Source organism: Alligator mississippiensis, chromosome 9 (assembly GCF_030867095.1).
Source record: "Alligator mississippiensis isolate rAllMis1 chromosome 9, rAllMis1, whole genome shotgun sequence".
Taxonomy (NCBI): domain Eukaryota; kingdom Metazoa; phylum Chordata; order Crocodylia; family Alligatoridae; genus Alligator; species Alligator mississippiensis.
The window spans coordinates 15,208,739-15,232,368 of NC_081832.1; the positions used below are offsets into that span (position 1 = coordinate 15,208,739).

At 37.5% G+C, this 23,630-nt stretch overlaps 1 protein-coding gene across 7 annotated transcripts in view; it reads right to left on the reverse strand.

Moving 5' to 3' along the window:
- Positions 1 to 23,630, reverse strand: part of NCOA3 (nuclear receptor coactivator 3) — a 146,134-nt gene that overhangs the window by 50,427 nt on the left and 72,077 nt on the right. For 6 of the 7 annotated variants that reach the window (XM_059733169.1, XM_019484538.2, XM_019484542.2 and 3 more), the window contains 2 exons: positions 15,991 to 16,044; positions 305 to 350 (listed from right to left, as the gene is read on the reverse strand). The gene's annotated coding sequence lies outside the window, so the exon portion shown is untranslated. The remainder of the gene's footprint in view (positions 1 to 304; positions 351 to 15,990; positions 16,045 to 23,630) is intronic. The other variant, XM_019484541.2, reaches the window with a different exon arrangement.

Sequence of the window (23,630 nt, forward strand, 5' to 3'; positions counted from 1 at the left end):
ATCTCTGTCCCAATTAACAAATGTTCAGTCATGGTATACTTTTATCAAAACTTGTAGTACATCTACAATATTAAATGATACAGAACATTCAAGACGAAATGCAAAAGATTTAAATATAACTGCATACTTATATATAAAAAATCATTAAAAATGTTGCTTCATACATTAATAGAGTAGCATAAATTTACTAAAGAATATTTAATTGATTGTCCATTATTGGACCTCTCCCAACCTGACACCACAATAACCAACAAATAGGTGACTGACACATTGGCCATACAAGAAAAAAAAAAACCCCACTCACCTAGCCCAAAAGTATAAGTTGCCTTCTTTGATGCTGTTCTGTAAGTCTGCATAGGATAAAAAATATTTGATTTAAAAAAAAAAAGTGAGAAAAACAACATATTATAAACAGAAAGTACGCAGTGTTCCCACTATATCACACAAAATAATTAATTATATCTCAGAGTCTGGGCCACTGATCCTTTCAGAGGTGCCAGAGGATGCCACACAATGTTAGCACTGTTAAGTGTGTAAACACGATTCATAAATTCAACAAGAGTCGACAGTGTTTAAAACATTTTTACCTGTCGTGATCTTTCCAAGTGCTTGGCAACAGAGAAAACTGCTTTATTATTTTTCTGTAGTCAAAAAATGAATGAAGATAAAGCTATCATTTTCTAAAGGTAAAGTCTAACAAAGTTGACAACCCCTGTTCTAGACTTTAGAGTAGGGGTGGGCAAAATACAGCCTGCCAACTGATTGGATCTGGCCCACAGGCAGGCACCCACCAAGTGAACAGATCTGACCTGTGGGCAGATGGCAGCTCCGGCAGCCACGCAGTGCCAAGCAGCTAGGGCTGGTTCCAGCGTGCCAGGCACTCGCTCTCTCTCTGGCCCAGGGCTGCCACAAGCGCAGAAGCAGAAGCATAAACCCATCCATAGCTGTAGCATGCTCCTTGCCAAGTCTGAACCCAGCAGCTGCCAGTGGCTTCTGGGTCAGGGCTCTGGGTGTGCTATAGCTGCAGGTGGGTTCAGGCTTCTGCAATGGTCACAGCCTGCAGCTGTAGCATGGCCTGCACTCCCCAACCCCTCTCCCCGTGCCTGGAGCCCTGACCAAGGAGCTGCCAGCTACATTTGGACAGCTGCCGGGTCCAGACTTAGGGGAGGGGGTGAGGAGGCACACTAAAGCTGCAGCCAGGTGGACTCTGGGAGAGGGAGTGCTAAAAAAGCTGCAGGTGGGTTCAGGCTTCTGCACTAGTTGCAGCCCCAGGAGAGGGAGAGGGGAGAGGGAGGTGTAGCCCTCAGCATGTCAAAAGTCATTAAGTGGCCTGCCAGACCAAAGAAATCGCCTACTCCTGCTTTAAAGCATTATTAGCCACATCAATTTTGAAGTTATGAGGCAGTGACTAATTTGGTTGTAACACTAGCTTATAGCTTTCAATTCTGTCCAAATAGTCTACACACTGCAAATGTGAACCATCTAAAAACAAAAGTGGAAATGGTTTCTGAAAAAGTCTAGTAATGCAGAATAACACTTCAGTTCCTAAAAACTTGTACAGGAAAATCTTTCTAGTGCCTGACTAGACACTTCTGAAGACAACCATACTAGAACTGTCAACTGGAGAAAGAACTTGAGGGTTATTTAAAAGAGTAGTTAGTGTATTTTAAAGTTCTGCTCTGAAGATGAGAATTATATTAACACAAGGTGAAACAAATTAAAATTCTACTTGATAGAACAAAATCTAGCAGCAACCTGAATTCAGTAATATCAAAAGCATGTTACAATACAAGTCAGCCAAACTCTACATCTCTACATTGATAAGCAGTGTTTTTAACTGGTAAGTTATTAAATTATTTCATCATCGTACTCTTTTTACTAAAAAACACACTTTCAAACAACTCTGCTCATCTCATATTAATAAAAACCTATACAGCTACTTCCTTCAAGGTGACAATACAACTTCATTATTCTTGTCCAAGAACTAGATGTTTCCTTTTCTAAATGCAGAGATAACTGCAAGGCTTATTTCTTTTTGCAACACATGAAAAAGTTGTAAGGTTAGTTAACCTTGATGATCACCCACTGTAAAAGTATTCTTTAATACAAGTGCTACAAAAAATTAAGCCAGTTTAGTTAGGGCAGGATAAAGAACATGGCTTCAACTCCACTGCAGTTCTCAAAAAATCAGTAACTAAACCTGTGCGATCCGTTTCCCTACTAACTCTCACCACCAGTACCACTTTCATCATATGAGCTTTCCATTTCCTGTCTAAAATGTATTAGAGCTTCACAATAAAGCAAAATTGTTTATGCAGTCTGGCATTTATTTCCATGGGAAGGATTTTTATGCGTCTAATGATCTCACTACACTTAACAATGGATCACCCACTTTTTGATTGTAAGCTATGTAGTGAACAGACACCCTAAAACAACTAGTCCCATTTCCTTCCCTGTTTATCATCCAAGGGGCTCAATATTAGAAATAAGAACATTATTTGGTCAGTTTTTAAATTAAATAGTAAAAAAGAATTTAAAAACAAACAAGTAAACAAGCTTTAGAACTAGGGACAGAAATGTGTAGAAGACAACCTTACAGGGGTGTAGGTTGTAGCCGTGTTTAAGGACATAGGCAGACAAGGTTCTTTGGGTGAATCTGTTATCTTTTATTAGACCATCTGAAATAGTTGGAAAACAATTATTAAGCAAGCCTGACAAAGGGTTTTTGAACCTGAAAGCTTGCTTAATAATTGTTTTCCAAGTATTTAAGTTGGTCTAATAAAAGATAACAGATTCACCCAAAGAACCTTGTCTGCCTAGAAGACAATCTTGCTGGTATTCTCATGCCAGAGCCTCAAAACATTAAAAAAAAATTTTTTTTTTTTATTGTTCTGGAAGCAAATACAAGTGATTGTATCCCCCAAAAAGGTAAGATGTAACCAAATGTAATTTATGAGGGAATGGAGTAGCCAATTTTTAAGTAAGGGGAAAGAAAGAGCCACTAGTCAAAGAGGCTTGTTGGTCAAGGATCTGGAACACGAATGGTGGTAGCAGCTGAAGGAAAAACCTCAGCTAATTAAGTCTTAGGAAAGAGATAAAAATTAAGTGGTTATCATGTTTAGATAGTGCTAAAAGAATCAGTAATATTTTAGTCCGCTACTGTATTGCTTATGGCTCAGATACAAGGTACATGAAATGCAGCTAAATCTGAGTTACATTAAAAAGTTTTGAAAAAAATTCACATCAAATGCTCTGGCTTATGTCAAACCCAAAAATAGTTACCCATTTCTGTAGTTATAGGGATAAGTAAAAACGGGACCAAATATTTAGTACTTTAAAGATAACTGACAGCCATTTTAAAAAGAAAATCAAATACAAATGAGGGTTAATTTTTAAACCAATGTAAATGAGAACAGCCTATTTCTAAAAGTCTGGAAAAAAAATAAGACAGCAAAGCTTTAACTACAGCTTCAAGGATATAACAAAATATGCAAACATAACAGCAAAGTCCCACAAACTTTAATAAAGGTTCTGGTGCACTACAGCAACCTGTTTTGTATCAGTAGGCTCAATATATCATTTGAGATGAATGCATCTGTCCTCGCTTTATCAGGGAAAAATAGCAATGTGTTGCCAGTTGCACCTAAACATGTTATCCTGATTTTTTTGCACTTCATTCAGTAATTTTAACATGACACTATTTTCAAAGTAAACAAATTCTGTTTTCAGCCCCCCCAAATCATCTTCCAAATAAATTATATAATTGACGGGGGGGGGAGGGGGGGAGTGCTGGACTGAAATGGGGCTGTCAGCAGTTTAAAAAAAAGTGCACAAAGGTGTTAAAGACCTATGTTCCAGCAAAGTACTCCTTGTTATAAGAAGTTAAATACTCCTTACACGGTTTTTTTTAGATTATTAGTATGCATTCCATCTCAGGGACACTACAGGTTGTGTTTTTTATTTTATTTTATTTTTTAGAGACCTTGTCAGGTTTAATTTACCAAACCCCCTAGAGTGTTTTAGTAAGCACTATATTACTGCGATTTTTAAGTGAGGCTGCTATTTTTCAGATATGATAATTAACTTGGTCTCGCTCACTTTGCACACATTTAAATGACAGGACAGTGTTAGTTACAGACTAGAATTCATTAGAATTTTCTGAATATTTCTTATCTTACTGTGTCAAAGGGGCTCAGTTGTTGAACCAAAGTAACAAGTTGTCGTCAACGACTGATGATGACGTGTTAAACTGTTAATTCAGGGTGTCTTTACATGTGCTGGGGGAGGGAAGGACGAAGGCACTTTAATTAGCAGTGCCCAGAGCCACTCTAAAGTGCCCACAGCATCTCTTATATTCAGCACCCTAAGCTTCAAAATAGCAGCAGGGGCACTTTAACTAAAGCTCATTTGAAGAGTTTTATTTAAAGGGCCCCTGCTGCCATTTCAAAGTATGGGGACACCAGATACATGAGACATGGAGGCTGCTGGAGCATGCTAATTAGCATGCTCTAATAGACTTAACTGAGTCTGCTCTGATGCGCTGCAATTACAGTGCATCAGAGCAGCATCCCCACAAGTCTACAGCATCTTTGGTTCTTGTATCTTCCTATACACCAGGCAAAAAAAACAATGTAAGCCCCTTCACAAATGGAAACTGGGTGAAAAAAAAATCCAACTTAACTCAGTCTTAGAAAGGTAGGGCTAGAAGGGATCTCAGGAAGCCATCTAGTCCAACCCTCCACTCAAGGCAGGGTCATGCCCATCCAAACTATCCCATACAACTGCTTGTCTAACCTATTCCTAAAACTACACTTAACCCTGTTACACAGATACATGGCACATTCCCCCAAAACATCAAAAGCATCCTAACATGCCACTGGTAAAGTAGGGGAATACTTTCCCACTGCTGCAAGCATTAGTAAAGTGTACCCGAGAGATCCTAAGAGGGCCATGCCCCTGACTACAGAGGAAGGCAAAACACTCAGTCCATACCAATCTAACGATGGGGTAAAATTCCTTCCTTATCCCAAATGTGGTGATCAGTCTCACTTTGAGGGGAGGGTAAGACCCTCTAACCAGGGACACTGGCATACCCCAGTCAAGATCCCCAGCCTTGGCTGCAGCCAATACTGAGTACTTTTGAGGAAGGCAAAAAAAATCCTGACACCTGCACTGTATTTTGCCCATGTCTGCTCTATAGGCCAGACCTGTAGTAACAGGCATGAAGAAAAAAAAAAAATCCTTCCCAGTTCCATGTGGCAACTACAAAGCCCGGATGCCTGGACGGGGGGAAATCAAACACCTTCCACTCTGCTCTTCAGCCTGGGGACAGCAAGCATAACTCTACACCATCATACCCTCTAACTGGAGCACCAGAATTCCCCTTTCTGTATCCCTCCATAAACTTATGTCAGGTGCTTCAATCTTCTTTCACAACTAAGCCTATTGTAGAGCTCTGCTTCATTTTCCTGCTGCTGAACATGGTCCTCTCCATATTAGTCTTTTTGTGACCTCTCAGTGACCTGCTGGCAAAGGGGCAATTCCTGGGCTTCCAAAAGTTGCTCTTTGCAGAAGAACTCCAGTCATAGCTACCACTCCTGACCAATGCATATTCAATGTTTATCTTCTTGAAAACCTCCAATGAGATTCTACAACTTCCCTAGCCAGGCTATTCCACTGCCTCGTTATTTCAAGAAGTTTTTCTGATACCAAGTCTATATCTACTTTGTGCAACTTCAAGCCACTGGTACATGTCCTGCTCTCTGCAATAATGGAAAAAAGGTGTTCTACCTCTTCTTTAATGCAACCCTTCAGATATTTGAAGACTGATATCATGTGTTCGCAATCACCTTTCCTGCAAACTGAACATGCCTATCTATTTCTTTCAACCTTTTCCTCATCTGGCTTGCCTCCCAAGACCTTCATCATTGTTTTAAGCCTGCCTCTGTACCCCTTCCAACTTTTCCACATCCTTTTGAAGATACAGAGCCCAAAACTGCACAAAATACTTTAGATGAGGTCTAATCTACACCAAGTAAAGGTGAGCTATCACCTACTAGGGGTCTTACACCTAAAACCTCTACTGATTCAGTCCCAAAACACTTTCACATATTTCTAACTGCGTCACAACACTAGCTCAAATTGAGTCTGTGATCCACCAAGAGTACCAGATCTTTCTCTGTAGTGCTGATATCCAGCCAGATGTTAGCCATTTTGTATTTTTATTTTTAATTATTCTTCCTAAAGTGTAGCATGTTGCATTTGTTAGCATTGTACTGCATTCTGCTGGCTCTAGCCCACTTTCCCAGTCCATCAAGGTCCTTCTGAATTGTGTTTCTGTCCTCCAGTGCGTTTGGAATCCTTCCCAGGTTCACGTCACCTGAAAGTTTGCTCAGGAAGCTCTCTGTTCCACAAAGACAACAGGGTCTTCACTCTGGTTACCTAAGCCTCAGATACAATTTGGGCTCCTAATGTTATTACCACCATTACAGTTGCACCAGTTCTTACCATTGATAAACTTTCCCTGACAAAGATAAGGCTTCAGAGGCTTGAGATTCTTAGGCTATTAAAAGAACTGTTCATCTTTAAAAAAGTATAGTAATCTTTAGAGGAAAAAACCCTACGTCAAACACCAAAAAAACAGGATGTGATGTCTCAAATATTATAAAGACACACGAGAAACCTAAATTAACTGGTTAGAAACCACAGAAAACCAACATCCTTTTCTGTTGCTCCTGACAGTTCAACAGCAGTATCTAACTCAGAAAAGATATTAACTGTAAGAGACTGCAACTAATTGAATATCAACAGCTAATGAAATTCTGAAAAGGAAGCATTTCCCTCCATCAAAGCCTGAAAGATGGAAAGCACTTCTGTGGAATCAGGCTTGATACCACCACTTTATTGCAGGGCTGTAGAAATGTCCTTACTGCAGGGCCAACCACAATAAAACTCTCAAGCTTCAGGGAGTCCCATTTGTAAACCGAGCATATTTGATATGAACGCCATTACTGGAGCGTGGAAGATGGAATACCACGATGTTCATTTCAGAGAGTCACTTTTTTTTTTTTTTACTGTAAGTACACTACTAGACAATGTTATCACACAATTTGACCTACTGGATTTCTTTACAGGCAACAGTGTATCAAGAAAAAACAAAAGGCTCACTTGCATCTGTCTACATAATGTACTACCTACATAATAACTAATTTGCCATAATTCCTGTACCTTAGTTCAACTCTTAAAAGAAACAGACAAGCTTATATGTTCTTTAACTTCATTATTAATCCTGCTTGCAAGATGGATATAAATCAAAAGCAGATAAGCTTGTTAATGCATAAAAACAGCAATTTATTCATACACGGTATTAAATGAAAAACATGAAACTGCTGATATGTGAACTATGTTTTGTTCCATTAACTAAATGTTTTTATGTTTAACAACTTCTAGCACTGTGTACACTTATCTGGACATGTTAACTGAGTTGATAAGAATCTATTTTCTGCCTTTAAGACGACATAACCATCACCACAGCAATTGCTACAATAAAAAAAAATCCTTCAAAACACCTGCTGAAATCACTTGTACAAAGTAAATCTTAGTTCAAATGGCAGAAAATGGTCACGGAAGTTAAGCAACCAAAATGTTAGCTAAAAATGAACACTGCCAAAAATGTTAACATAGGGCTACCTTAACAACATTAATACAGGAGCCATGGAACACACTGTGATTTGTGTCAAATTATAAATATGGGAGTGTTTACATATATGCTAAGGTATAATACATTGCACCTAAATTTCAAGATAAAGAGTTCTGTTAAATTAAAGAGAAATCACAACCACGTTTTTTTTTTTAAATCATCTTTCATGGAATATCTGCTATTCCACTTTTAACGACATTGTTTAGAATCGAATGGCTTTCCTTTCTGGACTTCAAAGCTATTCAAATAAATGTCCTGAACCTGGATTTCCATCTATTACCAAAAAAATTAGATAGTGCTAGGAGGTCATAAAAAGATATAAATGATAACTTTTTTTTTTTAAGCTTTAGTAACTGTGAACAGAATAATTTTATTTTTATTTTCATATAATGATATAGCTGCAGTTTCTTTTGAAAAAAAATTCTGCCTTGTTTTCAATTTTTTCCTTTTAAAAAAGTATTAAGTTTTACTAAGCAGTAAAAGATACTGAAACATCTTTTAAGACTGATGTTCACAGAAAAAAAGTAATCCAGATTAACAGTTTAAGCATGGTCCATGCTTTTTTATTTCCAAAATTCTGAAAAGTAGAATCCTTAAAAATAGTTCTAATAATTTATACATTCCAAAAAAATAAAAGCTTAATATAAAATATACATATAGCATAACCAGTATCTATCATATTAGTATTTATTAATGTCGCTATACAAATTTAGTGATGATCATAACTTATTACCTTCACATACAATGCTTTAATCCATGAAATATATTGTTCTTGATAGAGATATTTTCTATGTGCAGGCTGATAAAGAGCTCTTACCTTAAATTAACCAATCAGCTAGGGAAACATTTTTTCTTTAAAAGGGAGGACACAACCTTCCACATATACAGCTAGAGCTCAATCAGTCAGCATTCGGCAGCAATGATAATCACTCTTCTTGAAGACAGCAATACACCAAACACTTACAAAAAACCTAAGAGCACTTATCAAGCTCTTGGTGAAAACAGGAAATACAATTAAACTAAACTCAGTTTGCTTCAGTAAACACACGTGACCGCTGCTCAGTCATCACCAAGTCTATTTCCCTTCCTGAAACTCTAAAGATGTCAGAATGCACATTTTTGGTCTGCAATTTTATTTTCCAACATCTCCAGTGACTTAAGGAACCAAGGCACCCTGATGGATTGCTGCTTGAATCTCCTGAGAATGGCAGGTTCAATGTTACTATAGCATTACAATTAGTATTCACTCATTCCAGTACTGCTACACTGTTATAATTGAATTGGACTAAGAGGTCAACTTTTGATTCATTATACACAGGTCAAAGTGGTATGTAAAATATTTGTCTGAATTCTGAACTGATCCTCAAGTTTTCCATCTTGGTAGAGATTAGAAAAAAAATAAATAAATAAAAGCATCAGCCATGCTTTTAAACAGCTAGTGTTTATTATGTGTGTTTCTGTCAATTTTAGTTTCAAAAGGTTTCATGCTTTAAATGAAAAGAACTAATTAAAGCAGAACTTAAAAATCTGTAACAGGCTGGGGGGGAGGAGGGAGGCAACTGTTGTTCTTAAAAAATAAAAACTTTAGTGTACACACAATCAGTTTGTTGTTTTGGTTTTTTTAACATGTGCTCCATGTTAAATAAGACAGTAAGTTTAAATCGGCTTTTGAACTCGTTTAAAACCAGCTGTCGGGGGGGAAAGAAAGCGAAGAAATCAATGAGCACATTCAAATAAAGTTTGATTTTTCTGCAATTAAATATTACCAAAGAGCAGCATGCCCAAAAGAATAAATATCCACCTGAACCTTTGAAGTTCAGTTTAAACTTTCTATCAATTTATTACCAGAACTCTTGGAGAACAGAAAAAATTGTGTTTAACAACTTTTCATTATTAAATAACGAAAGCAATTGCAAATGCTAGGCTGTAAAGGCAGATAAGGAGCAGCGTTCTTCATATCACTATTCAAGAAATTAAATTACTTTAAAATCAACAGATAACCAGCAGCACAGACTTTTCACAATGACAACCCAAGTGTCTTAGTCACAGCTTTGGTCTTCCAATTCAACTTTTGCCATCAGTTCTAACGGATGTGTGCACCATTATCATACAAACAGCAGGTAAACAATCATTCCTTGCACCTGGTTTATATTAGCCTCCTTACTACATCCACCCTGTCCTAAATTTAGTGTTATCAACTGAAAACTGTAGCAAACTCCTGAAAAGAGAATTATTTGGGCAGGTTACTTATCAAAGCATTCATCTTCTGTTTCATGCCCCTATTCACAAAATTTAATACTACTATAGCCAATTCTACTCAATAGTGTACTTAAGCTAATAAAGGTCTTCCACAGTCTCAAATAAAGGTCACCAAAGGAGAACAACAACATCCTTTTATTTCCATCATACATACAATCCCTTGAAGGATTCTGCAAATTATCAAGTGGATCTTTTACTGGTGCTGCTGCCATCATGGCAGAAACCACTTTCACTCTTACTGGTTGAAGAAAGCAAGGCCTTAGAGTTAACTCAATGGGATTTTCTGTGCGACCGCCTCTCTCTCTCTAATGTGGTAATGTTTGAATACTGTACTTGATCAATCTCAAAATTTCAGGGAATGTTTTTAGTATCAGCTGGTAGAAACCTATTAGTCTGGCTGAAACCTAGAAAACTGGAAAAGCCAAAATTTCTATTAGCATAAACAAGAGGGGAAAAAAAAAAAATCAGCCTCAAAATGCAGACAGAATCACCTCTCTGACAGTATGTGACAGGCAGCAGTTTAATATGCTGCTCTCTTTCATCAGGTGTGCAGTTATACCTACAGAAATAGTTAAGTAGTTCCTCCAGTTTCTGATTTTAACCTTGAAAAAAACCTCAATCTCTAGAGACTCCTACTGCAAAAACACCTATAGGACAGTTCCACAGTTGCTGCTAAAGGATATTTTGATGCAACACAAGGACTAGAAGCAAAATTGTACCCTGACAGTAGTAGCAGAGAGCTATGCCAAAAAACTAACTGATGAATAGGAAAAGGACTGGTCACAGATGTTTTTTGTGCCCTAGCTCATACACTGTGTACCGAAAACATCACAAAGAATGATCTCAGGCGTTTGTGTCGCATTTCACAAAATTAGTGTCCACTACTACCAGTTACCTGGTGTTGAAATATCAAAAATGTAACTAAGAGAGAATTTGCTTTCATTCTGCCTTGAACATTGGCTATTCATAACATTGTAAATCTCACATCAAATGTTGTTAATGCTGGCCAGTAAGAACTCGCAGCCAGTTTCACATACATAGCTCTTTCAAGGACACAAACATTCGAGGTGGCAGTGGTGTTGGGGGGGGGGGCCAGGGCGACTCAATTTGTAATAGTCAAATTACTGTTACAAAATATGAAAACTATGAAACTGGTAAACGGAGGAAAAACTTAAGAATCACATTTGGATTTAGCAGTAGTAACTAATTTACATTGGTAGAGATTATAGTGTTGCCATAAAATCCTAGGGGATATTTTTGTTTTGTTCTGCTTTTTAAAATAAAAAAGTCATTTAAACTTACAAAGATAAATAAATACATAGAGTGCAGCCTATATATATGTGATGAACTGTACACCCGCCAAAAGGTGAGTATGTGTTCTGTTTGCTATGGATCTAAACCACACTGCTTACAAAAAACCACGTAACTTTGACCAATTTTGCCTCAGGATTTTTGAATGTCTGTACCTAGCCTTAATGTACTTTAAATTCAGTGTCAGCTTTAACTGGAAAACCTGGTAGTCATCAATAATGGGGTGGACCGGGGGGAAGAGGGGTTACAGTTCATGGCTATAAGGCAAAGCATATAAAATAGTTTCCTATTCTTGTAGATGCCTGCTTTAGCTACATTTACATACCCCTCTGATGGGCCATTTAAGACTCATCTTGATTTCTGTAAGTAAATAAATCCTTTACTTTAAAAAAAAAGGTTTCAGAATTAATATAAGACAGTCCTGCCACTCACTGAGGGTGTGGATACATGAATGCTCAGAGCCCTTTCAAAAAAGAAGAACATTTCTAAAGGTCAACAGCTGGTATACTAACTGTTGTGTGTGAATGAGCTGAAAATGATTCACACACAGCAAACTGACTCCAAAGTTACCCCTGGATGAAGGAGTCTTAAAAATTGGAGCAAGTATGAACATATCAACTGATGCCCTTCTGAATGGTTCCTGTTTTGAAAGAGCTCCAAGCAGTAGCATAGTGACCGGGAAGGGGGGGGGGGGGTGGAAGGAGGTAATAGCCCCGGGGTGCCTCCCACGTTTTGTGTGTAGCACACTCTCTCTCCCAGCAGGTTGTGGCTGTCTTAGGTCATTCTGGTTGGAAATTCCTGCTGCTGCCCCTCCCCTTGCAGCTGGTGTGCCACGCTGCTAATTCCCTCGTGGAAGTGCCGTGAGGCAGAAGGCAGGGCCCCACAAAGGCTGATTTGCCACGAGTCCGACACCCTGCTCGGATCATCCCTGGGTGGGGGGGGGAGGGGGAGGAGGAGGAGACTGTGCAAATGCAAGTATTGGCCCCCAGGTGCCAGAGACCCACGGTACTCCACTGGCTCCAAGCACTGGTGTGTTCATACCCCGATAGAGACGAGCGTGTTACTATCTACTCTGTGTACCTTGTTTTAAAGAACCAATTTAATTACTATACACTAGCCCACTGGTTAAAATTTTCTGAATTCCTATTAATTCCTCAATCTGAAATTTCTTTTCTTGAAAACCATTTGTCTTTAATAAGATACTATGCCAGGGTAAATATTCCAGGCTTAAGTACTTATCTGTTAAAATCTGAAAGTGCCATTTCAACTTTATAAACCTCTGCTCTTTAAAGAGGTGGCAGGAATACAGGCCTTGTGTGTACTTTATGTATACTATTTTAAAAATAGCAAGTACAATTCTTGGATGTCTCCCCATCTTAAAATGAGAAAGAAAACCACAGCAAATAAAAGGACATTTTTTAAAGTTAATGAATCATTCTTGACATCCTGGCAGCAAATCACTAGTATACACAGAGAGAAACACAATCAGACAGCTTTTAATCTGTTGATAAAGCGATGGGCATAGCTTTAATAATCCATTAATTACACACTTCAGCTATGAACTAAAAATGCACACTTTGTTATGGCTGCAGAATCAAGTTGGTAATAGAGAGACAGTGTCAATTTATCTGAATAATTTTTGCCATATTTTTCAACCACATTTACTGAATAATTAAAAATATACTCAGGCATCTTTCTTCCTCTAGCTCCAGTAGAATAAATGTAAGTTATTTGTGACCTAAATTCCTTTTTGTGTAGACTATTCCAATTTGCTTGAGAAGAGAATCAAAGGAGCAATGGTCATTATAGCTGGAAGAGAGAAAAGAATTCAGAAGAGTATACACATCTGTGACATCTCAATATGAATGGAAACAATAGACCCCCTATAAAGCTATTATGAGGTTGGGGGTGGCAAGCCTTTTTTGTCTGCAATATGAAAGATGTGGATAATGGGCTAGAATGTGGTTAGAAGGCATGATGGAGTGGCATTACAAAATTGGTTTCATTTCTTACTGAATATGATGGTGAATGCACTAAAAAATGTTAGATGAGAGCCATGAGACATTAATAAAAACACAGGGAGAGTAACAGGAAAAGAGAAGGAGAGGGGGAAAAAAGTAGTCTTTGCCGAAGGAAGAACCACCAGCTAGGTATGATGGACACATTTCTACAAAAGCAGTTGAACAAAAGGGGATATTCATGGAAAGAATAAAGCCTACCATTTTATATACAATCTCAAAACACACCATTGTCTGGGCATCACGGAAACCAGATAAAGACATTAAAAAAATGCTGAACATACATGGAGCAGGAACTAAAGGTAGAATAGAAGCTTCGTTTCATTCTTGTTGGGTTTCCCAAATGCAGAAAACAGATTAAAATTTAGAAAACAGTTTTATTTAACTCTGCATTTGAAACAGTCATGTGGGATAGATATGTACAACTAACCAGAAAAGAACCCTATTTAAAATTGCTTAAGCTAATACAATTTGAATGCATCTACATTAGCTGTAATGGGATGTTTCAAACAATATTAACTTGGGTGTTAAAAATGCCTGAACATCTAGAAAGACATATATTAAATAACATTCCTACCTAGCCTCACTTTTTGGGTCAAGGTATAATTTTTCAAGACTGTTCAGAATTTTGCCAAAGTACACATCCAAATTTAAAAAAAGAAACTACAGGTGCAAGACATTTTTTATCAAAAATTGTCTGCAACAGATGCAGACTTAATGTGTTGCCTCACCAATAGTTTTACAATTTGTGGTTCAATTACACTGTAGCAAAGCTAAATATTAAAAAAAACGGAGTCACACTTAACAAAAAAAAAAAAAGAAAAACAGCATCTTATTGGTGAAGGCATATCTATACCAATTCACAAAGCCATATCAAGGTTAGGAGTAGAACTATTCTGCCATAAAACTAATTTTGTTCAAAGAACAATATGAAGTTTGCGTAATATTAGGTTAACAGTAATACGTGACAACTATGTGGAGTGATTACATTGTTCCTCACTGCTGACTACCAGATACTCAAATTTAATGGTAATAGGAGCCATATATTCAAAAATACATAGGAAAAGACAAGCAAAGGTGTTATTATCAGCACCTCGTTGCCCTGAGAACTTTCAACCAGAAGAAAAAAAGTGTCAACAAGTGCTAATTAAGAAATACACAAGTCTGCAGAGTTCTGAGCCAATTCAGTGAAATATTGGATGTCTGATCTTGTCACTAAAAAAGAGCTTTGGAATAAAATCAGTTCCATTAAGCAATAAATAAGGGGTCACATATCTATCTAACAGCTTTCCCAGCTCTATAGTTGGTCCAATAAAAGATATTGCTAGACAAACCTTGTCTGTCAACTCACCAGGATTTTCAGGAAGACACCAGTAAATTTAGCTTTCTATTAGTTTACTATCTACAGTTTAAAAAGAACGAGTTTATAGCCTTTGCATATTTTAAAAAAAATTGGATGACCTAATGACCCACATTTCAAATAAAATATATTTTTCCCTTAGAGGGCTCTGGCTATTTCTCTTCCTTCCCCATGTAAAAGCAGTCCATATGCCTAATCTTTGCCTACTTATCCAAGGATCTCTTGACCATCTCCCACACACTAACCTCCCCTAGAAGAGTAGTACTCCAAATTGTAAGGCTGCAATGCTTCCTTCCCCAAAGCAAAGTTCACAAAAAAGTAGTAAATTTTTCAGTGCTACACTCCTCTGAGTAGTTTTCTTCCTCCTCACTACAAAAGAAGCAGGACAAAGTGGTGAAGATGAGGGTACTAGAAGAGTAAAGGTTAGAGGAACCACCCTTCACAACCATCAGCTACACATACCATTGTTTCTTTCTTGATAAGACTAAAAATATGGTTAAGAGTGTCTGAGTTTACATTAAACTCGAGTCATTCTTGGCTCCATCTGACAATGGGACAAAGGCCATGCTCTTCTATTTCTGTCCATGAAGAATAGGAACTAATCCCACCAATAAAATTGAGTCATGTTTGTTGAGTAAATATTTCTGGGTATAGCCACTCATAACAACTATAGCAATGTCAAAGGATACCGATGTAAGCTGTTACGATGCAGATGTTGCATCTGCAGGATTCTGTAGTGATAAACGTATAGCAAAACTGCTCCAATTTTAACCCTGCTTCATTCAGGATCAAAGTTAGGGTGATTTAACTCATTTGTATCGCTACAGGATCACGCAGAATTAAGTGTTACAGCATAACGTACACTCCTGAGCAGCAGTTGTCCCTTCCTTTTAAAAATACCTAAATTAAACATTTGTCCATACCTTCAAATAAGCGATTTACAGATAGGTAAATGCCATCAACATATACATCATAGGCAAAATTAAAGTACTAAAACCTTGATAAGACAATCTACTGGAACATATAAGGATAACTTGCCAAAATAAGCTCATGAGTCAAAAATCAACAATTTTGATTGTAGATAAAACTTTACTGTAGTTTTCTAACAACTACACAAAACTCCCTGTACTGCATTGTTTAGAATGCCTTCTTAAAGAGGAAAATGAGTATGGAAAATACAGAACATCCATCGTCACAGATCTAACGTTTTTTAAAAGAAGAATACTGCTGACTCATATTAAGAAGTAGCTCACAAACAATCATGATGTTGGCTAAGTGTTAGATTCTTACTGAGCTACTGTTTTAAAAAATTTAAAAAAAAAAAACTTAGAAAACATACTTACCACGGAAAAATCTCTCCCACCAAATGCATACACTTACGTGAAGAATAGAACAACCTTAAAAAAGAAACAAGAACAGCATATGAGCTACTTTTTTCATCTTTAAGTATCTAAAAGTATCATCTTTAGTTTCATTTCTCTTTTTTTTAATCTGTGAAGCTGCAAACATTTAAAGATGTTTAAAAAATTAAAAGACTAACAGAGACTAAGGTCAAGTCTACACTTAAATTGTCACTATTAAAGTAATATTTGTTACGGGTGCCATTTTATATATTTTTATACTAGCAAAAACCTTAGTGTATATTCAGTTTTACTGGCAAAAGGCAGTCTTGAATATGGTTTATTTTGTTCAGATAACAGATAAAGCTCTCTTCAGTAGGGCTGGTGTAACTACTGATAAACATACTCTAGTGTACATTAAGCTTAAGAAAACACTATCAAGTAGGCCTTGTCAAATATTTCTGAGGTTACTCCTTGAAAAGCTTACTGGCTACCTCCTCCAATGTAAAACAGATAGGAAAGGAGAACACATCAGTGAAATTCTGAATATTAGACCTCATAATAGGGAGTTATCCTTGGGACTACTCAGCAGATCCATTTATCTTCATTTCATCTCTTTCCTAATGGGTTTGATAAATTCAAAGCTCACACTTCTTTCCCTATTCTAAAAGGACAGATTTCTAATGACCCAGGGGACAGTCCCAGTCCCATCCATACTAAACTCTAATATATCAGCACCTCCATTTCTTACTCTGAGAGCTCATAGTTTAGCCAACCAAAAGAATTACAATGTCAGTATTTCCCACAGCGTTGCAAAGATCAGCAGCAAAACTTAGTTTTGTCAATTTGCCTAAGGCTACTTGGGAAGGTTATGTATGAGCAACACCATCAGTGCAAATGCCTTCCACAGTTTTATGGGGAAAAAAAAACACACAAAACCATTAGTTGATATTCCAACAGAGGTTTTAGAAACTACACCGTGCACCACAAATGGCAAGGGCAGCCTGTGTGTGGGGCATATGGCAGATCAGGAAGGAAACAGGCAGCACAGTGAGCAGAAAGTAGAAAGAGTAGCAGAACAGGCAGGGAACACAGAGCAGGGAGCAGAAAGCAGATCAGCAGCTCAGGCAGAAGGAGAGCCGAGTGGCACTGGGGAAAGGTGCAAAGATAACTTGAGCCACACCTGCCACAAAAGTTGGTCCCCACTGTTCTAAAAGGCTCTTTTTGCAACCCTAAGAGCCAACATCTTTTTCAATGAAGGCTTAAAATATTAATTTTTGTAGAAGTTAAATTCACCTTCACCAGGAAAAGATTTCTAGTCACTGCCAATAAAGGAATCTAGAAGTAATGCCAGCCTATACCTTGAGTGAAAGCCTTAGACTTAAAGCTGTCTTGGAACATGTTCCAAACCAAGCTGAGTTCAGGTGAAAATACATATTGAACTTTGAATGAATTCCAAAGGCTAGGGCTTGCCCTTGAGAATGTTTTGCCTCCAACTACTACAATCTTAACCCTTCCGGCAGACTACTGTAGTTCAGATGTTTTTTTCAAAAACATCCACTAAAAGGAAAGATGGGCACATCAGTAACATGGACCTACACAATTTAGATCTGCACAGCTGTAGCCAAAACTTTGAATTCCACCAGAAGAGAATTTGGACCCAATACAGACAACAGCATTCAAGTGTATTATTCACTCATTGGTTCACTCTTATCCTGAAAGTTAATCACATTATGCATTTGTTTGTGTTCCCACACCTGGGATTAAACACCCATCAGTGTAAAGATTAAAAATTATGAGTCTGGCCTATTATCATATTCACTTTAAAGTTTTGGGTTTTTTAAATCTATTTTTTTTAAATGCCTTGCCTTTTTGAGTTAAAGTACATTTTATTCATGTTTCCAAGATTGTATCTGCAAGTTGAAGGGATGAAAACAATTTAAAAACTAGAAATGAGATTTTATGCAACTTCATCATTTAAGTATCCTCCTGGTCTGTTGCTCCTTTGGAGATTTATACATTTTGAATTTCATTCATTAATGTAACTCAATCAGAAACAAAGCTAACAAGAAAAACCTGGATGGGCAAGCTTCATGAAGCAGCTTCCTAAAATGATTGATAGGGTAATTAGCCAGTGTAAAAGAGAAATCACCTGATTAGTCAGAGAGTTTTAGGTGACTAGGTAGAAAAATATTTAGCATTTATGAAATAAAATCTCTTTGGTAAGGAAAGGTCTAGCAAAGCAGCAGAAGAAAAAAAAGTTGAAAGACAGGATGAACATGTACAAATGTTGAGTGGTAAAGGGAAAAAGTTAAATTTAAAATAAAGACATTTGCTTGTGACCTCATGTAAAGTAAAAAATAAAAAGTAAATAAAAAGGGAGGATACCAGTTCATAACAGAATAAAATTAAGGCATTTTTATGGAACTTCCAAATTGTATTATGCAGACTTTTCATAATTAAAAGGAATAAACTTGGCACAAATACTCTACTCATTTTCTTTTCCAATTCCTTTTCCATTTCACTTTGTGACCTTTACTGACATGCACACAGCTCAAGCTGTATGTAAGACTGAGCTTAGCTAGCTATGAAACCACAGTTCTCAAATACCTTTGAGCTGCTATGCAAAATGAAAGATTTAACTTCTGTTCTCACTGTAACACTGGCAAAATACACAAAATAGCCAAACCAGGGCAACAATTTTTCAAATAATTTTCAAAGTTGCTAAAAACAAGCCAAATCAAAACGTATCTATTAATATAAGTTAACCTTCCTGCACACACAGTTTCTTTTAATTTGCAGCTTTTGAATGAGACTATGAGCTTCTTTTTTCACAGTTTACCATTGCAAAATTGTAGGGGCCATCAGTAAAACTCTAGAAATCAACTAACAAAAGATTAGCTCTAGTAATCTAGTAAAAAGATGGGAAAAAAATAAGAAAAAAGCCTGTACTAGATAATTACAAAGGGAATAGCAGAATGTTCAACAAATCTCCAACACTTTCAAAATGTTTTGTTTTACATGCAAATTCCTCTTAGCACTCAGACACACTGTATTTATAGCAATGTAGACTTGGAAAGAATCCTACAAATGATTCTTTCATAGATGAACCTAGCCATTCATTAGATCACATACATTTTTATTGCAGAGGGAACCAAAATGCTTTATTCTAGATGCTCCTTATCCAGCAGGAGCAAAGAAAGGTTATAGACCAAGGGTGGGCAATTATTTGAGCTGGAGAGCCACTTGACAAGTTCTGGTGAAATATTGAGGGCCGTGCAATTTTCTAGAAAAATCAAACATCTACTATAACATATTAAAAACAAACTCAGAGCAATGGGCATTTTAATGAGCCGTTATGAGTTACATAACTTGGAGATGGCCTGGGTGGAGCATGTGCATGTGGGTGTATGTGTCCATTCTGTGTGTCCTGTGCAAGTCTATCCTGGAAAACAGACAGAGCTGTTTATTCTGTATGCATTCATTCTGTGTATTCTTTGTCTAACCCATGCTTTTCCTCTGTGTGTCTGTTCTGTGTCGGTCCTGTGTCCATCCTGTGAATCTGTCCTATTTTTCCTGTGGTTTGTGTCCGTCTTGTGTAGATCCGTCTTCTCTGTGTCCATTCTGTGCATCCCTGCGTCCATCCTGTTTATTCTGCATGTGTCCATCCTGTATGTCCTGTGTCGGTCCTGTGTTTTTCCTGTATCCCTGTCCTGTGTGTAACCTGTTTATAGTGTGTCCTGTATTTGTCCATCCTATGACCTGTGGATTCTGCAACCATCCTGTGTAGTCTGTGTACACCCACCCTGTTTGTCCCCCTGCGCCCTCCCTGCAGCCATGCTCTAAGGCTGTGAATGCTACAACACTAGCAGACAATGAGCATTCCAGGAAAAACAAAGCCAAGCCCTCGACTGAAGCCACCTGGTGCCAAGCAGCTGGAACAAATGGGTCTGGCAAACCATGCCCACAGCCTGCCACACAGGTGCCCAGGCCCCAGCCCCGCTACCCGCACTCTCAGGGCCTAGAAGCAGTGGTACCTCTCACTTCTGAGCAACCAACCTGCCTCAGCCCACAGGGACATGGTGAGACACAGGAGCCATCCATCCCCACCAAGCCCCCGGCTTGTTGCTGCTGCTCTCTGGTTCCCTGCATCTGCCACACTGCCCTGGAGAAATTCTTTCACTTTCCTAAATATATTGCCTAAATACAAGATCACAGATAAGAAGAGGATCCATATAACCAAATGCCTAGTTAGAGAAGTCCCTGAGAAAATAGTTATAATAAATAAAAAAAAAAAAAAAAAAAAAAAAGTGTTCCCCATTGAAAATAAAAGCCTGACAACACCTTAAAACTCATCACAAATATAAGCAATTTTGTATGTGTGTGATTTTTTTGAATGGAGTGATACCAAAAAGAGGTTTCAAGTTAAAAACAAGCTTTTTCATCCCCCCACCCCTGCTTGGGTTGTCCCCTCTGGGGTCACCAAGGGGCATTTTGGGACCTTTGGGAGGGAAGGGAACAGGCAGTATGGCTTCATTTCCTTTTCCTCCCAGCCCAGTACAGCCTGGCTCACCAGGGGCTTCCCACCCCCTTCCCCCTGCACCACCTCCGCTGTCCATAAGTGCCCAGCATGAGGAGATGGAGAAGCCTGGCCAGAAGCTTCCATCTTCTTGTCCCCAGTGCCCCCCTGCTGGGAGGGGGGTGGCTGCTTGGCCATTGCAGCCAGAGCTGCTGCTGCAGCCAGCACCTTCTGCACAGAGGAGAAAGGAGAGATGCAGGCTTTCAGAGGGGCAGCCACAGGCCAAAGAGAATCACATGGTGGGCTGGATCCAGCCCACTGGCCAGTTTTTGCCCACCCCTGCTATAGACACTGTTGAAGGGCCTGGAAATGGAATCAGCTTCAGATTATTAGACCCTGCAAGGATACAAACTTCTCATAAGGGACATGCAACACCTAGTGGACATGGTTTTGCTAGGCTGAAAGACTTTTACAACTTTATGGGTGGGGGGGTTTTTATTAATTTATTTATTTTTTAATAATTAAAGCTTTCTGGATCATGGCAGGACATTCCAGCCCATGGACAAATGGCCAATGAACTGATCACAGACCACTAGCTTCTCTTAATTTTTAGCTATTAGACATCATTAGATAACTGAAAATATATTAAGTGCTTTCCCAGCACTGCTGTTCCAGAGTGACAAATATTTTGCCTAAATACAAGATCACAGATAAGAGAAGGATCCATATAACTGAATGCCTAGATAGAGAAGTCCCTGAGAAAAAGTTTATAATAAAAGAAAAAAGTGTTCCCCACTGAAAATAAAAGCCTGACAATACCCTTAAAACTCATCACAAATATAAAGCAATAATTCTTTTTTGTGGTTTTTTTTTTGAATGAGTAATACCAAAAAGAGATTTCAAGTTAAAAACAAGCCCATTAATTGCAGAATTTCTGTTAATATTAAACTTAGTAAGAAGCTAAACATTAAGTAGAAAACAGAAACACAAAATAAGTAACTTCATCACATGTCAGTGTTCAGGCCTCAAGTCTCACATATTCAATGTGGTTGGTAAGGGTTCAGTGGAATTTTTTACATATTTGGTAGGCAGTCATAGAATGGAAAGCTTACAATCTTAGCAAAAAGGCATAATTTATTTGTTCTATTTTCTCAATATTTTTACTTTCTATTTGTAGTAAAGTCCTACAGGAGGGTTTTCTTTATGTCATGGTATTCTTGAAATCAGGGCATCATTCATTTCATCTGTGCTTTAAATAATTAAAGTTGTTGCATTCCAAATAAAGTTACACATTTAAAAACTTTGAACTAGCACCTTATTGAACCGAGAGAGAGACACTAAAGTTATTTTTCAACAGTGACAACTATTTTGCAGAAGGAGAAGAGAAAGTCTTAAGTGTTGAACCACAGCTAGCATTTGAAAAAAGTCTAGCATCACAACTGTATTCACCTAATTTATCTTCACCAGTCATCTAAGATTTCTATTTACCATGTATCAAGTCAGGTGATATGCATATCAATATATTGAGTTACTGAAGTAACAGGAAACTGCTGACCTAAAAATAGTATGGTATACTGTATAGACTAACAGTAAATTAACCAACAAGTTCCACTGAAATAATTACTTCTGCCAAGTGACATTATGGGAAATACTAGGCAAGTAATTTATATTATGATAAAATCTGATTGTTTTAGAATATTTAAATAATTAATTAGAATACATTTTTCAGTAATTACTTAAGCTTCATATACCTACATAATACTAAAAGAAGAATCTGCTTCATTTAAATATTACCTTTATACTCTTACATGAGAACCAGACAAAAGTTTATGCAAAAATATTTTATAGCAAAACTAGCATTTGTCACTAGTCAATTTGTTCATCACTGAAGCATCAATTTAGTTTCTTTTTTAATCGGTAAATCATCAACTTCTAACCTTATGGCTCATTTTAACATTTTAATCTATTAGTAATGGCACTTCTCTTTATGGCACATATCTGGTACTGATCATTTACAGATAAAATAGGAAGTAAATCAGAATCTACATGCTTCTGAAACATCATATCACATATTCAATCTAGCCCAATTATACTACAAGTTTTCTATTACTTTTTTTTAGTTTATTAATGCAGTTGGTATGCAATAGATTTTTAAAAGCATTAAAATGTTTAATGTTGTTCTTAAGGGATTTACATTATAGTGCCAGTTTACATAAAATTAATGCTATGCACAAGTTTGATGTATGAAGCTCATTAAAATTTTATACTTTGGGCCCTTGTGTTAATGAGAGTCGAAACACTTCAGAACAAAATGTTCAAAGCTTTGAAACATATGTTGAACATGTGTGCACATGTAAAGATTGGAAAGCTGTTTAAAAATGTGAAAATGAGTCAAGCTCCTGTTACCCTTGATAAATGTCACCTGTCATGCAATGTAGTGCAATGCACACCATTTTTCACAAACTGCAGTCTTACAAAAGGCAATTTTGACTTCTCCAGCTATATGCAATACATTATACACAGTGATATCTACCCAAGGTCAAGAGTTTAGAGACTTTCAAATTTTAACTTTTAAATGGTGTAAGCCAGTGGTTTTCCAACCTCTTTTCATTTCCAGCCCCCTAAAAAAATTGTATTAAAACACACTTTTGACTGAGTCATGACTTAGTCATTTTTCACAGACCCATTAGACAGTCTGCAGATCCCCAGGGGTCCTTGGACTACAGCAGGGGTGGGCAAAATGAGGCCCGTGGGCCGGATGCGGCCCGCCAGGACATTCTATCCGGCACGTGAGGCCCCTAAAAAATTTAGAAAATTAATATTAATCTGCCCCTGGCTGCCTCTCATGCAGCCCTCAATGGCTTACCAAAACTCAGTAAGCAGCCCGCTCCTGGGCTACAGGCTGAAAACCATTGGTGTAAGCTACAATGCTATGTTAAAGTCAAATCTAGTAATGCCACACACAAAAATCAATGTGTTTATTTCTCTAAGAGTTTTCAAGAAATAATTCATAATTAAATATTACATCCTAAGTATATACTCTGTTACATCAAAAGGACACACACAACTTGAAATCTCATCAACAGAAAAAAGGAATTGAAAAAAAAAAAAAAAGAAATACTAT